We start from the raw sequence: 15,079 nt of genomic DNA, 5'->3' as shown, positions 1-15,079 counted from the left end.
CTGTAGATCCCAAAAGAAACATATTTTGACCTACTAAAAACCACGTGAGTTTCATTGTGATGGTTTTAATACCTCGGTGACAAAGTCTTACCCCCTTCCCCACCCCCTCCCTCACCAACCGTAAACGGAACTAAAATGCCCTGGTGCAAAACTGGTTGAAGATAACTTGTACGCTTTGTTACTGGAAGATAATTTACCATACTTTTCGTTCAAAACAATTATCGTGGAGCCAAAGGACTTATATATTATTATGTCATTTTCACTTTCAAGTTGTTATTTGATTAATTTGAAATTCATTCTAGACCCACGAGGCAAAAATATTAGTTGTCTTGTAATATCATGCGCGCCAATTTTAATTTGCCTTAAATTGGCACACCATCTTTTAACAATTTAAACAAGGTCTTTGTAAATGGTGAATTTCTATTTTACGCAGTGTCATCTATAATCAGTGTCAGCATTTTTGTTTTTGTATTTCAGGCCATGGTTGTTCAAAGAGCGGGTAACTTTATCCATCGGAAATGTCGCTATTCAACCCATCCATTTTATCCGATTTTATCCACTCTATTAGCGACTTCTCCAATGCATAAAGTTATCCATTCCTTGGACAACTGGAGCCTGGCGTATAGAGAAAGGGCTTGTGTATGGAAAAAGAGTAAGTAATCGACCATGGGATTGATTAGGAAACAGGAAGGTGCAAATTACAAGGCTGGCAACAATAGTTCAAATCGGAAAACAATTTCTCATCCTATCTCGAGAAGCAAAACAACTTTGCGCTACAATGAAATCTACAGAAGATGCAGAATATACAGAAAGGATGATTGTCTTACAACTCTGTAGGAAACAGAAACAACGCTAAAAAAAATTTCTTCCACGTATAATTTCAAGTAGATTTCTTTATTACAAACACACGGTATTTTCCCAGGTTGAACTGAAGCAGTCAACAAACAAAATGGCGATGTTCGCGTGCTACTCTATCCCAAGGTCAGTGCATTTAACTTGCTCGTTCCTTGAGACTTGTTTGGGCAGATGTCCTCGTCTTTCGTTTCTACTTGGAAGACCTCAATCGCTGCATTATCTTATCTGACAATTTATAACCATTGTCGAATTCTTCTACCTGACTGCGTTTCACGTTCCCAGCACCTATAAACTGAAGATAATAAGATATAAAAGCGTTTCTGCGTTAGCTTAAGATCTTCCTTCTTGTATTTGAGAGAAATGTTTGGAAAATCGATTCCCAATAGAAAGAAAAACTGAACAAGCAAGACACGAAGTCATTAATAAATGAAAAATGTCGCTAATTTAACAAGTTAAATTATCATTAGCTAAAATGTGTGAAACTCAATTGAATGAACTGACCACTCGAAACAAGAACAGGCCATAAGGAATAATAAAACTTTTTGATAAAAGTTAAAGCTAAAAGTTTTGGACAGATTAAATTGTGTTAGCTCATATACCTATATCCCTGTTAAAATGACACGATTTGAATTATTTTCTCAAATATTCTCCTTTGTTGCACCTCAACAATCACACAGGTGAGACGCAGGTAAAACTCGAAAAAATTATTTCACAGGCAATTGTGTTTCAAAGGGCGCTTCCATTAATCAGAACTGGCCTGGCCAGCCTGGTAAGTCTGTAAAATTGAATGCGTCATTTAAAAGTGATGCTGCTGCAAAATCTTTAAACATAATCACCACGAAAATGTATCACGCTATTTTGAAGAAATTCAAAGGACTAGGCCAGGATAAGACATCCTTTAAATTGGTACATTCCGTTTACGAACTGATCGGTGTGGAAAGCGTCCTAAGTAATAAAGATGCAACAATTCGTACTTTACTATACCTTTGATCTCCAGCAACAACGCGACCACGACGTCCCCCCGCAAATGCAGCGTGTGGACAGTTCGGATTGCCGCACTAAATTCCTTAATTTGCCAGCACTATGAAAATCTTCTGCGTTCATTTGGTTGTCGCGGTCTCGAAAAGCCATCGATGATCCTGGAAATAGGACTAAAATGACAAATACTAGGTACTGTTTCGACCGCATTCTGCTCCTTAAAATCGTCTAGAGAAAATAAAAGGTTGAGAGCCTGACCGCCACACGAAAGCGTTCCTATTAACAGTGAATGCCTATTCGGTCTCGGTGTTCGGTTTAATATATGTTTGCAAGGCACACAAGGCGCCGTTAGGTGATATATGTCGCAGCGGATGGAAGTAGTTTTAGCATTGTTTCGAAGGCTATTGATGACTCAATTAGAGGGCGGGCGGCTAATTCAAAGAGGGTTTATAAACACGGCGCTACTGGAAATTCATCGGTGAGCCGGTCGGAACGCAAACAGGCGATAAACCTGTCCTTGTGATTTGATAATGGCATATTTGGATTCTTTACTGATCACAAAAAGCATTAAAAATAGACGTCAACGGTGAACAAAATTAATGCTTTGCTTATTATGCCGCAAGAAAAAATATTCAACAAAACATCAGAACACAACTATCAGTACATTTGACTCTTTCTCAGATTTTGTCCTCTTTCACCGTGCAGAAAAAAACTTTCACATATTAACTAACTACAAGCTAGTAAAAATCCATATCTTTTTACGAAAAATTGATTTAATAAAATAGATTCCTTATTTTTTTCCGTTTTTGGGAGTGTGTAAGATGAGACATTTATTTCCGGCAAACTATTATTCCACTTGAAATCTTTTTTATTGCAGACCCTCACGAAAACGTCGGATATAAAAAAAAAAATACAAAAAGGCTTAATTTCTCGACAACAGTTAAAAAAAAAAGAAAAACAATCAAAACATTGGTATTTCTTTGTTGTGTCGCCTCAACTTGACAATCGTTTGGTTTTTGTCAATGAACACAAGCCGAATAAACAGTTTCAACATTTCCCATTATAAAAACTGAACTGTTATTTGGCGAGCGCTCTAAAAGACATTTTCAGAGGCGTTGTTTTGAGCTGTAGTTTTTACTGTTAACTAGCTCAGAGCTCCGAACGTCACACCAACTAGCGAGCATTCAAGAGCCTTGAAACCTTCCCGTAATCATATCAGGCGGAGAACTAGACATTCACTTGCCATCGCATAACGAACATCCCTGCATTAAAAAGTTCCAGTTTATATCCAAAAAATGGGATCTGCTTTAATAAAGGTTCTAAAAAACATAAAATAGTTCAAAATCAAATCAAATTTTCGGAAATGTGGGAAACGCACACCCAGTAACGGTGTTTGTTGGCATCCTAGTTGCAAAATAATTTCAACTCCAAAGTTCCTAGTAACAGAGGAAGGAAGTGCTACAGTGTAGTGATAGTAGGCGTTTTGACGAAAATCTTTATAGGTGAGATTTTGCATAAGAAGGAAGCCGGATGAGACTAGAAGTCTGCTAAACGTCATGGACAGAAGATGAATGGGGTACATTGCACCTCCCCTTTTCCTGCTTTTTGTCCTCAAGTGTAATTTGAATTTCAAAGATACCGGTATTGATCTCTCGGAGATAGCATCCTCCAAGTTTATATACTCAATTTAGGAGAAAAAACGTCCTTCAACGATCTAACGATTTGAAGACGTTACGACTTCTTTAACAATTTTGTCTTTTATTTCTTTGGTTTTGCCAAAAGCAAAAAAGGCTTTCTCGCCTGTACTCAGAATATCTTTTAGTCCTTTTAGTGAAAATTGAGACACCATTCTCAGAATTTCCCTTGATTGCGCTTGAAAATAGCACCAGCACTGACTGCTCAGGTGATTTCACTGATTTAAGTCAATTCTCATTGTAGAGTTATATTCACATCCACAAATTGTTGTAAATTTATAATCGTGTTGTACCTTGGCTCCTTAATTGTTCGTTTTATTTTAACAGTTTTGTTAAAAAGGTTTGAGCCTAGAACGAAAGCGGCATGTTAAGTAGTCCTTTTAACTGCTTCATGACCTTTTATTTATCCACAAATAAAACTGTGTACGCGAACTCAAATACACGTTCTGCTATATTAACGTGGATTAAAAAAATAGATTGCAGCCTTTTTAAATAACATCACTCTGAAGTCTATCAAAACTCAATTGACTGAAAGAACGCCCTTTTACACGCAAAACTTGACGCGGGCACTTTCTGCAACTGTTTTAAATAGCCTTCCATTAAAAAATGAATTTTTACTGATATTTCAAACATTAAGATACATATTTCCATCTTTTATTCTCTTGACCAAATTTGACATGCATATGGCTCTACATGTCTAACTTTTGGCAAATTCGTTTTGGAATATTTGGTCTTTAACCTTCGCCCTGTACTTTTGTTGAAGGCTGAAATTGTGTGCCAAGTTCACTTGTATTTAAATAACAAGGAGATATCTTGTAGTTCGAACAGTAAATAGATAAAGAAATCATTTATTGCGACAGCAGGTGGCAGATATGCCGACGGCAAATTTCAATTGATTTGAAATTGAGGCCATAAAGTGACATTTTACTCTACTGTTTTCTACTTTAGACAGTTGAGTAATTTTTCACTCCATCCGATAATTTCCTTTTCCCGGTAGCCAGGTTCGAGATTCTACCGGTCGTTGTACGTTCATTTAGTCCCCGATGTGCTAAAAATGAACTCCTTCTTTACTTAAATAACAGTACAAGTCGTTTTTCAACTGTATGCCAATGAATGGGTCATTAGTCAATACGGCAGGTGCGGCCTTTATTCCGACGATAAATTTACATGGGATTTTAATTGGAAGCCATCAATTAGTTCTGTACTTTGTAGGAGTGTTATGTGATCAAATAGTTTGGCAAAAACAACAAGACAAGCACGGTCCAAAAATTTTGTGGAACGTCGACTTCGAAAATCGAAAACATTCTCGAGAATTATTGATTAATGTCTGAATCCGTTTTCTCTTATTCTTTTGTCTTTTTCCTTTTTGTAAATTGGTGTTATCGTAAAGGCAAACAGTTTAATGATTTGCCATTTCCATTAAAAAAGACTAAATTAAGGCAGAATTTTATTCACAAAAACTCACGTGGGCTTGTAATATCTTGTTTGATAAAAGCCACTTTTTGATTGGTTCATTAGCAGTTGTTAACGTTTCAATTCGTTACTAAGGTACAATCAACACGGTTGCTAAGGATTTGTGTTATCAAAACAAAACAAAACACAAGAAAACGTGAAAATAGACTGTAAGGTGTTTAAGTATTAACCTTTTTCTTCGTTACCTACTTTTGCTACAATTTTGGCGGACTAGCTGTAAATTAAAGTGGTATATACATTATCGGTATACTTTGATTCCACCATTTTTGCGAAGAAGTCATTATGATTTAAAAAAAAAAAAAAGACGGAGTGATCCTTTAAGCTGTCACGTTGTACTTTTAATGTTCTTGGAAAATCTGAATAATCAAATTATCAGGAGCATCGAACGGTTCATTTTGGGTGAATATTTTAATTTTCGAAAGGCTTCACTCGCCTCAAAAATTCGTTTAGTTGTAAAGAAAATCTAAAGTTTTTGTCGGGAAAATTTCAGCTCAAAATTTCGTAGGAATGGCAAACTAATTCCTTTCTGTTTTCGTAAGAGCAAATATTCCGTTAAAAATGCAAAATTGTGAAGCTCCGGCAGCATTTTCGCCTGTAAAGCCAAGAACTGTTCGCAATTTTGGAGCCTAAAACTTTCGGCAGATTTCTGAACAGATCAAATTTTAATTTTGTTAGCTTACACAGAACATTCTAGGAACACAGGAGGAAACAATCTCGCCAGAGACAGAGTAGATCAGAAGGGATTGAAACTCGAAAAATGTTAGGCTGTTTTTCACTGAGTTCTCGCATTTTTGTTTCCAAAATGGGAAAGAACAGATCACGAGTTGTTCCTGTTAAGAATTGAGTTGATTTATTTCCTGTCGTTGCTCTAGAATTATTTTGTAGCTAAGTGAAGGTCTTCTTTCAACATTTTTAACAAAAGAGCTCAAAAACCTCATGGAAAGTCCCCTTTAAGTGACGATACACTTACAATCCCAGTCTTGTGGGGAGGCTTGTACACCAGGTCGCTCTGGCCAAGGATTTGAACAGGAGATTACCGTGAACCAAAAACAATATGTATATACGAATTTTAAACTCAACCCACTTAGTAAACATTTCTCCAGACAAATGTTCGGGGATGTCATGTGCTGGAGAGCGCCCAATAACGTTTTTGATTGTATTCAATTGAGGATGATTACGGTTTACCTTGGCTGACTGCACATGAGAAAAGTTTTCGGGCAGCTTTGACGAGTAGTTTTTTAGTTGACACGTTTCTATTCTCGTGTGTACGGTAAAACTTGTCGAGATTTTCCTTGCAAGTCTCCGTGTTGAGAAAACTGAAAAAGATATATATATATCTATACTCTTCAACAAGAAAAACTTGTTAGGGAGCGAAACTAGCAGCGACCGGGGTAGCGAAACCATTGCTCGTTGTATTGATCAGCAAGACTTCGTTGTCACGAGTTTAGGTAGCAAGTCCTGTTTACTCGTGTGCACGTCGACAACATTTTGACACGTTTTTCTTTTGCATTACTCTTCGTTCAAAAACTGGCATGCTAGTTCTTAATTGAGTAAGAACACTTGGCAAGGAAAATTGTTGTCAAAGAAAAACACTTTTTATGAGCATGTGACATGTTCAACAAATGATATGCTACAACAACAAGGAAAACGTGTAATGTAAGCTTGTAAAACAGTTGTCAAAAAAACTACTTCTCAGTGAAAGCTTACTCATCGGAAAAAAATGACCGTGACCATTGAAAACTTGTCAAGGAAGCGGTTGCCAATTGTTTAAAAATTAAAGCGCAAATACAATTTGTCAATGACAATTTTTTTAAGATGAAATTAGTGATAAGAAAATCCCACGTTTCGACGCGCCAAACGTTTTGTTTAAAAACAAACATGTTTACACTTTCACACTTTGACTTATTTAACTGTTGTGAAATCAAAATAATTGTCAGCATTCTCAGAAATCAGTACTTTTGTACATATATATCACGTTCACCTTGCATATTCATTTATAATGACGACATGGATCGAATCGTCGAAACTTAGGATTTTCTTATCGCTAATTTTTATCTTAAAATATTTGTCAAAATCTTCAGTTATCAATGATAAATTATCACAAAAAATGTAACATCTTCAGTTTAACCTTTACATACGAACAAATAACTGGCAAAAAGATGTCATGCAAAACTTGCTTAATACAGTTGTGGAAAATAGAATTTGCCTATTACCTCAGATGTATAATTCATTCATTTTTTTCAGAATTTACGTTTTACGCACGTTGTTTGTCATTGGATCCCTTACCCTACAAAATGGCCTCCAGAATATGGTCTATCATAATTTTTGTCGTCGTTTAGAGTCGCCCACAGGAAGCTTATACTTTTTGTTGCCTCGTGTTCCAGTATTAAATCATCTATCATGCGTGGTTTCCGTGGTTTTGTTTTCATGTAGAGTAGGAAATTAGAATAAGGCACATGCTTTTGTTCAAACAAACAACTTTTTCAATTGAGAGTCGAAAGTAACTTCGCCTTTGCTTTGGTTATGGTTCACTATGCTCTATGATTGTTTAGCAAAGTTCGCGCCATTTTCTCAACAAACCAATCGTACCATGCTCCCACGCGTTTTCCCGCGCTTGACGTGGGTTACATGTATTGGCTTCGAATTCTGATTGGTTGATTGCGCAGTTTACGTCCTTTGTGAATGGCCAGAGTATTATATTAATTTTTGTTTCACGACACTCAACCAAATGCCGAGTTATACCGCCAGTAATTACTTGGGCTACTTCGTCTTTTATGATCAAGACTCCTGGCCAAATGTGTCGAATTTCCTTTTTAAGAATAGTCTCTTTAGACGATTTATTTCCCGCAGATTAGAACAAAAAACAAAAAAAAAACAAAAATTCAATGGAAAATTTTGTTAAAGCGCTTTTCACTGCAGCAGAGTAGACGTTCAAGTAAATTTTCTTGACAGCCATTTACAGGTAGCAATTTTGAGGGCTTTTTAAGATATCAGCTATTGAAAGCTAGCAGGGTGTGGTGGTATTATGCTCGGATTCTTTGGCTAAAGGTTGAGGTGAAAAAAAAAAAAAAAAAAAAACAGAAAGTCAAATTACTTGCCATTTCCTTTCCAAACTCCTATGCTTAGAAGGTTCAAGGTGACATTTACTAAGGAAACTCTAGCTTTTCGTCAAGGTAACCTTAGTGATCATCCCGGTGCCATTTTTTTTTTTCTTTTTTTTTTTTTTTTTTACAAAAACAATCTTTTGAAGGGATATCCATGAGCACATTCTTCCCTGAACATTGCCTTGAGTTGAGCACAATATAGTTAGATATCTGACAATTTCATCTTGTATCCAGCCTGATTAATTATAGAATTAAAATCACGGAAAAGCGAATTTAAAATGGTGTTCACAATTTGTTTTTAAATAACCATTTGAGATTTTGAGGGGCATTAAGCGTATGCTCTCGAACAGTGTAAACAAAACAAATATTCTCAAAGAATAAACTCACAACCTGATCAAAGATTTCAAGTCACTCTCTAAAAAAGCGATTGACACTAAGAAAGGGAAGGCGATCTTTTTATTTCTTGGTTTTTATAAACGAAGAAAAACGTTTGAAGGATAGTATCTGTTCAAATTTTTCTTGCTTGAAATATTAATTTTATGTGCTTAGCTTCACAAACTGAACTTCTGAGTCAAGCAGTTTCAAAGACAGGTTAATTTCTCTTCAGTAATCTCCCCTTCCTTTATTTTGTAGTCAATCAAAAGAAAAAGGAAACAAGTTTCTCTTTGACATGCAACGAAATCAGAAATAAATAACAGCATTCTAAAGTACTGAGAAATGTTCTTTATAAAGAAAATCTCTTTAAATTTTGTGCAGCAGTTTCGATTGAGAGGTCAATCTTCCGAATAGATGGTTTATTTAAAATACTGTGCAAGATGGGAGTTATTAGGAGTTATCCTTGTGAGGATATTGATCCATTCATCATCCATTGGTGAGCCATGCATGGGCAAATACCGAGTTCCAGGCCGGCGCCGAGTTGACCTTCGCTCATAGAACCAAAATCGTTGTGTATCATCGAATATTCATAGCCTGAAATATCAGCCGTCTCCTCTTTCTGACCCATAGGAAACGGCTGACATTTCAGCTATGAATATTCAATGACACCAAGTAAAGTTGCCAAGGTTCTAGTTTCACGTATGACGGATAAACAAGTCCATCATAAACCATACCAAGCCGATAAATGTTTTCGCGCGATGTGATTGGCTATTGAAACTTCGGATAGTATTTACTATTCAGTGGTTTGGTAAGTACTAAAAAATTATCCATCTTGGTTTAAGTGAAAAACTAAATATTGATGTTGCTACTTCTTGTCCAATACCGTTCGCCTCCACTTTGGTGAATAATTATTAAATATTATTTTATTCCGTTATTACCGTCCTTTGTACTGTTCAATGCTCTAAACAACAGTACTGATAATTAAATGACATTAAAAGAAAAAATGGTTTAAATGATGCCAAGACATAAATAGAGTACTCTTCTATAGTACGAATCAGAAATAGAGATAGTTTCAATGTTCTGAAATAGAATTAACTGCCTAAGGCGAAGTAGTTTAGTTTTTTCTTCTACCAAAGTCATGACGAAACAAGAGCTAAAATGTAAAAATAATATTAATATCATTAACTTTACGAATTCTTTTCCTGGTAGTTTGGTTTTGCCCTTTAAAAAATCTCCATGGAAAGTTGTGAGCCATGGTTTATTATCTAACACATACATACACACACCTACATTAATGCATAAATAAAATGGCAACCAAAGGCCAATGTTAACCTACTAAAAAATAACATTGAATTAAACTACGATGTTGTCAATTAAAGATAAAATTGCAATACATAATACAAAAAAGACGTTTCGGGGTACATACATACTAAAAATAGATATAATCGTTTGATTTATTGGCTATTATAGTAACTTCTTTTTCAAAAGAAAACAAACTCCTGCGCTAATGCGTGCAGTACCAAAAACGCAAGCCTCCTTTTTTGGGCATTAATTACGACTCTTTCGGAAGTAATTCCGGGGTTCGGGTTTCAACATAATTTATAGCGCATGACGCAGTTTCCATCTAGAATTGTCACTTCGATCCTTAATTTCAAAGCAACGCCTACAAGTTTAGGATATCTTAGTAAGGTCGTAAACTATTCACAAAAATAGAGCATAAGGCACAAAGTCCGAATCCATATATACCCTCGACAAAAACACACCTACGCATGGATCTAGAAACATATATAACACGATTGAAAAGTTTGTGCAATAGCATTTGAACTTTGGTAACCGTGAATTTAATAATCTCCGCTTCCATTGAAACGTTTTCATTTCGGCTTTGTTCCGCTGCGAAAACAACGTAACCTCAGTTAGAATGGTGCCCAAAGGTGGTTTTCTTCTGATTTTGGCCGTTGTTATAACAGTTTCTGTGGCCTTCGATGAGACAAGTGAACGTCAATACACCGGCAGTGTGGAATACGTTCGACACATAAAGGATCTTCAGACTCGGGGGGTTCCATCTCAGATAGATCGTGGTTGCATATGCGGAGTAAGTTCCTTTACATGTTGCGACAAGAGACGAACACTCGCAAAGGTGAGTTTACGTGTTGACTTTATCGTCATTGCAAAGCTGTTCACCTAACTTATTAAAAATAAATAAATAAATAAATAAATAAATAAATAAATAAATAAATAAAAACACACACACACAAAGAAAAAAATACAGTCGAACCTTCATGTACGACCACTTCTCATAAGCGACCACCTATCCAAAACACCAAATTTTCTCAGTCAAAGCCCTATCACTGAGTTGGAGCCTGTCGTAAACGGCCACCTCTCATAAGCGACCGAGACCACTTTTTGAGTTGACGGCATTATAATTTTTCATTGTTTTTAACCTCTTATTAGCCACCACTTGACACTGTATACTACAACGCTATGCAGAGTTTACGAGGAATTTTTTTATTGACAACCTTGCACTGTTCGTATTGTAACTAGGAAAATGTATTGCAATAAATTCTCTTCGAATTAGTAGATGTATCAGACCTGTTACCGGAAGAGACTCCGTATCCGGCTTACGAGAGGTTGGACTGTGTTTCCACTTAAGGAAACAATACCAAATTCAATTGATTTGCTTCGCTGATAAGTTTGCTTCCTCGTGTGAAAGGAAAACACAACGAAGAAAAAGAAAGTAAAGAAAAGATAAGAAAAGAAAAATCCTCAAGTCTACCTGTACGCTTTACCAATTGTCTTTTATATGATCTTCAGTAGCACGATTATAATTGTTCCAGTTTGTTTTAAACTTGATCAGTTGGTTTTATTTCTGTTTCTTTAAGCTTAATGTTTTGTTTAATAACTTAAAATACTAGAAGATTTAGGCCAGCTTGTGTATGCGAGTTTTAGTGATGCATGTCGCAAGACTGCTACTCCAATTGCAAGAGAAAACCAACTGCGATTTCATTGCGATTTCAGCGCCTTATCGCCGTAATTTTTTTTGTTATTGAGAAATCCTTTAAATTTGCATCAACTTTAAAACTTGTTCAAAACCCCTACGATATTCATCAGAGACAACTCGCGCTGAATTTACCATTAAAAAAGTGCAACAAAAAATTGCACCAAAATTGCACGGATAAAAGGGCCTTTAAAAAAAGACAAACGAACGTTTCAGTTGGTGAAAAAACACGAAACTGATTTCAGATGCTATAATACAGACACATCACTCTCGCCAAAACTTAGAGACCAACCACCACAGTCGAAGATAACATTTCTAAATGCACGTCATTTGAATCTGTTTCACATTTTAGTTTGTGGGTAGTTATTTGTACCTAAACAAGAACACGACGTTTTTTCGAGCGCCAGGTTGCATTTTTGTAATTTGACCATACTCTACCCTCTGAATAATGCCTTTAATAGTGTTTTTGTGGGAGACAGTTAAAATTCGTCAGACCTAAAAAGGCCTAACACTGAGGATGTAAATTAAAAAGACATTGTGTTTGTTGCTGCGTCCAATTACCCCTCCTAAAATACCTTTCCACACGTACTTTGAGCGCGGAAGAGAATTTTTGTGAGTAAGCGCGCGTTTAAAAGGAAATTAGAGACGGTATGTGGGGCGCTTGCGTAAACTTTCAAATTCAGTTAACAACAGTCAGCATTGTAGGTTTACTCAAACGGATCACATATCACCTCTAAATCTTAATGCATTTTATTTTCATCTGGAAGTTACGTTCCCATAGGACGCGCCAAACATTAAATCGCGAAATGTGTGCACCCCGGCAAAGGAGAGTAGAGGGATGTCGCATTTACTCCCCACAGCTCAAATGGACTGTTATACACCATAACGTATTTCTATCTTTGGTACCATGATACATAGGGCTAGGCGGAGATCTATTAGATACTTGATATCAGAGGAAACGACGTATTTCGAGACATTTGTTTTTGAGCGCCTGTTGATACAACAAAAGGCCGTGGTAACACGTTTTCTAATTTTACCTTTCAACAAATGTTTGTTGAATTGGAAATGTTGATTTAAAAGGAATACAGTTTGAAAACAAACAAAGAGAACAAAAACAAATCGAATAATAATAACAACAACAACAACACGTTTTGGCGCAAGAAATTGCAGGTTAACTTTACTCAGGCGTCACACTTGAGTTGTCTTGCCAACTAGGGTAACCTCTTTTTGAAAAGGTCCTTAGTGCATACATTGGAGTTCAAAGGGGGGTGTGTCATGGGGTTTTTGACTTCTTTTGTTTAAAATAGTGAAATAAGACCTTCACTTAGCTACAAAACAATTGTAGAACAACTAGAGGAGAGAAATCAACTCAATTCTTCAAAGGAACAACTCGTGGTCTGTTCTACTTGAAAAACGTCAGACTAACATTTTTCAAGTTCATTCTATTCCGACCTACTCTGTCTCTGGCCAGAGGCACTAATCGACAGCTTTAATGCGCTGGGGTGATATCAACTAGACAATTGCTTTCTTTCTTTTTTTGTTTTTGTTTCTGTTGACAGACAAACATTTTCTTAGGTTCGACTCCTGATAGGAGCACCCGGTTTTTCTCTCCGAGTATGCCTTCGTCACTTACTGAATAATACGTCATTCTCATTTATTCACCAGGCTTACAATATTCTATCAAATTTATGGCACCGCGCATATGCCACACATGACATTCCAATCCTAGCAGTATGCAAGATATTTGTCCCATGCCAACCTAGTTTAATGGCCTTAGCTCCCACGAGCTTTCTGTAGCTCAGTGGTAGAGCATCCGAACTTGTAATCCGAAGGTCTTACGTTCGACCCCTGATAGGAGCACCCGGTTTTTCTCTCCGAGTAAGCCTGCATCACTTACTGAATAATACATCATTCTCAAACATTTTCGGGTTTTGAAATGACTTCAAATTCGTGTGATTCTTCCCCTTTAAAGCATGTTCTTTAAGTGTTGCTATAATTCTCGTTCCCAGGACTGTTTTCCCACTTTTCGCATGAATAAGAGTATCACGGTCCTGGGAACTCGCTTTGGTTACTACTTAAGCAGTAACTTCATAAGTTGAAGGCGACTGGCTTATTTCAATACACATTAAATTAAAAATTGGTGCACAAAGTTATGAAAATTGCTCAAATCGTTAAACAACCGAAATTGCTAAAAAACAGTGGCCGCTAAATCTCATTGAACGGGGAAGTCAATTACAGTTAAATTGTCCCTTGAATTGTATTGAGACAAAATATATTATCTTTAAATGCGATTAATGTAAACGGGTTTGTTTTGCAGATGGCGTACTTGCAAAATAAGTTATTGAAGAAAGCTGACTTCCAGGATGATCAGAAACGAAAAGATGAATTCTTTTGAAGAAATCCAGTCTAATGATAAAGAAACAGCTAGATGCAGTATATAAATTAAATTTGTGACTGTTATTTCATACAAGTGATAATTTTGTGAACTTGACTTCATTTGTGAAGTTCAAATTAAATGAATTGTATGAATAACATATAATTTCCTATGAATTGTTGAAGATAAGACCATTCCTGTTGTGTCAGGTTGAAATCGACTGCTTATTGATCTAGCAAAGTACCCCTTTCCATCTTCAATTTCTTATCAGTAATTCAGGACACCACCAACATTTTTTTTACAACAATAAATTGGTAATACTTTGTTTTTCATTTCACGCATCATGCCTCTCCAGTAAAGTTGCAATATAGACTGACTTGTTTCAAACCCCAACTGGGACAGGAATTACGACTGAATTTTATTATTAGCCTTTAAACCATGACAGTGAGCAACATCAAATTTTTCCTTGTAATATCAATGCTTCTTCAACCCCTGGGGTCATGAGAATTAAGGGTGTGATAACCCAAGGTAAATTTCCTTGATGTTTTAATAACTTCTCCACAGTACTTTCATAAGAAAAGTATGGGGACAAGATAGGAGAATTTGTTCTTTGATCGTAGGGGTTAAAACGTTTAAGGACGGTGCCTCCTTTTGTACTGGGCTTACAGCAAGGGATTGGTCCGAGAAACTCTGGGGTGCTTACCATTTACGCAAACCACCCGGATGGAAATTTTCGGCATAAATTCGAAATGTTTTAGCTTGTCGTAACAGAAGATGAATAACATGCAAAATCTATGAACATCAGCTGTAAATCCCAAAAGGAGCAATGAAAATGCATCACTTTGACCAGAAGCCCATAATTTCAGAAGTACTCCAAATGGAATAATGCGTAGCATTTGATTTTCCACCTGAAATTTCCAGATTTCCCACGTAAATGGTAAGCACCCCTGGTTTCCTTTGGGCGGATGAAAATTATGCGGGAAAACCGAGCTTAGCGCGGATCATTGGTTTTTATCTTAAGTGTATTCGACACTTTTCTCAGGAACAATTCTATTTCTGAGTTTGAATTCTCGCTTTATCGCGAACGCAGCGTAAAAAGCTTTGGCGCGGAAACTTTACCCGATGGTGATAACTCTCTAACTTTTGATTGCCTGTACTGTATTACCCATGACTGTGCGAGGAAGTTCACAGTGATCGCATACTGTGCGCCTTTTCAGTCTGTTCTCAACAA

The 15,079-nt window shown here is 36.5% G+C and overlaps 3 long non-coding RNA genes across 3 annotated transcripts; 1 reads left to right on the top strand and 2 right to left on the bottom strand.

Moving 5' to 3' along the window:
* Positions 1–875: 875 nt before the first annotated feature.
* Positions 876–2,134, bottom strand: LOC146473711 (uncharacterized). Its single transcript, XR_014866256.1, has 2 exons — positions 1,840–2,134; positions 876–1,147 (listed from the first exon to the last, which is right to left on the bottom strand). It is a non-coding gene; the product is annotated as an uncharacterized LOC146473711 (long non-coding RNA).
* Positions 2,135–10,265: 8,131 nt separating this feature from the next.
* Positions 10,266–14,010, top strand: LOC146473710 (uncharacterized). Its single transcript, XR_014866291.1, has 2 exons — positions 10,266–10,616; positions 13,792–14,010. It is a non-coding gene; the product is annotated as an uncharacterized LOC146473710 (long non-coding RNA).
* Positions 14,011–14,302: 292 nt separating this feature from the next.
* On the bottom strand, positions 14,303–14,925 carry LOC146473709 (uncharacterized). The gene is made up of 2 exons (XR_014866292.1): positions 14,794–14,925; positions 14,303–14,536 (listed from the first exon to the last, which is right to left on the bottom strand). It is a non-coding gene; the product is annotated as an uncharacterized LOC146473709 (long non-coding RNA).
* Positions 14,926–15,079: the final 154 nt, after the last annotated feature.

Source organism: Pavona decussata, unplaced genomic scaffold (genome assembly GCF_977016875.1).
Source record: "Pavona decussata unplaced genomic scaffold, jaPavDecu1.1 SCAFFOLD_92, whole genome shotgun sequence".
Taxonomy (NCBI): Eukaryota; Metazoa; Cnidaria; class Anthozoa; order Scleractinia; family Agariciidae; genus Pavona; species Pavona decussata.
Note: the sequence above shows the minus strand (reverse complement) of the source record. Positions and strands in the feature narration are given on the sequence as shown.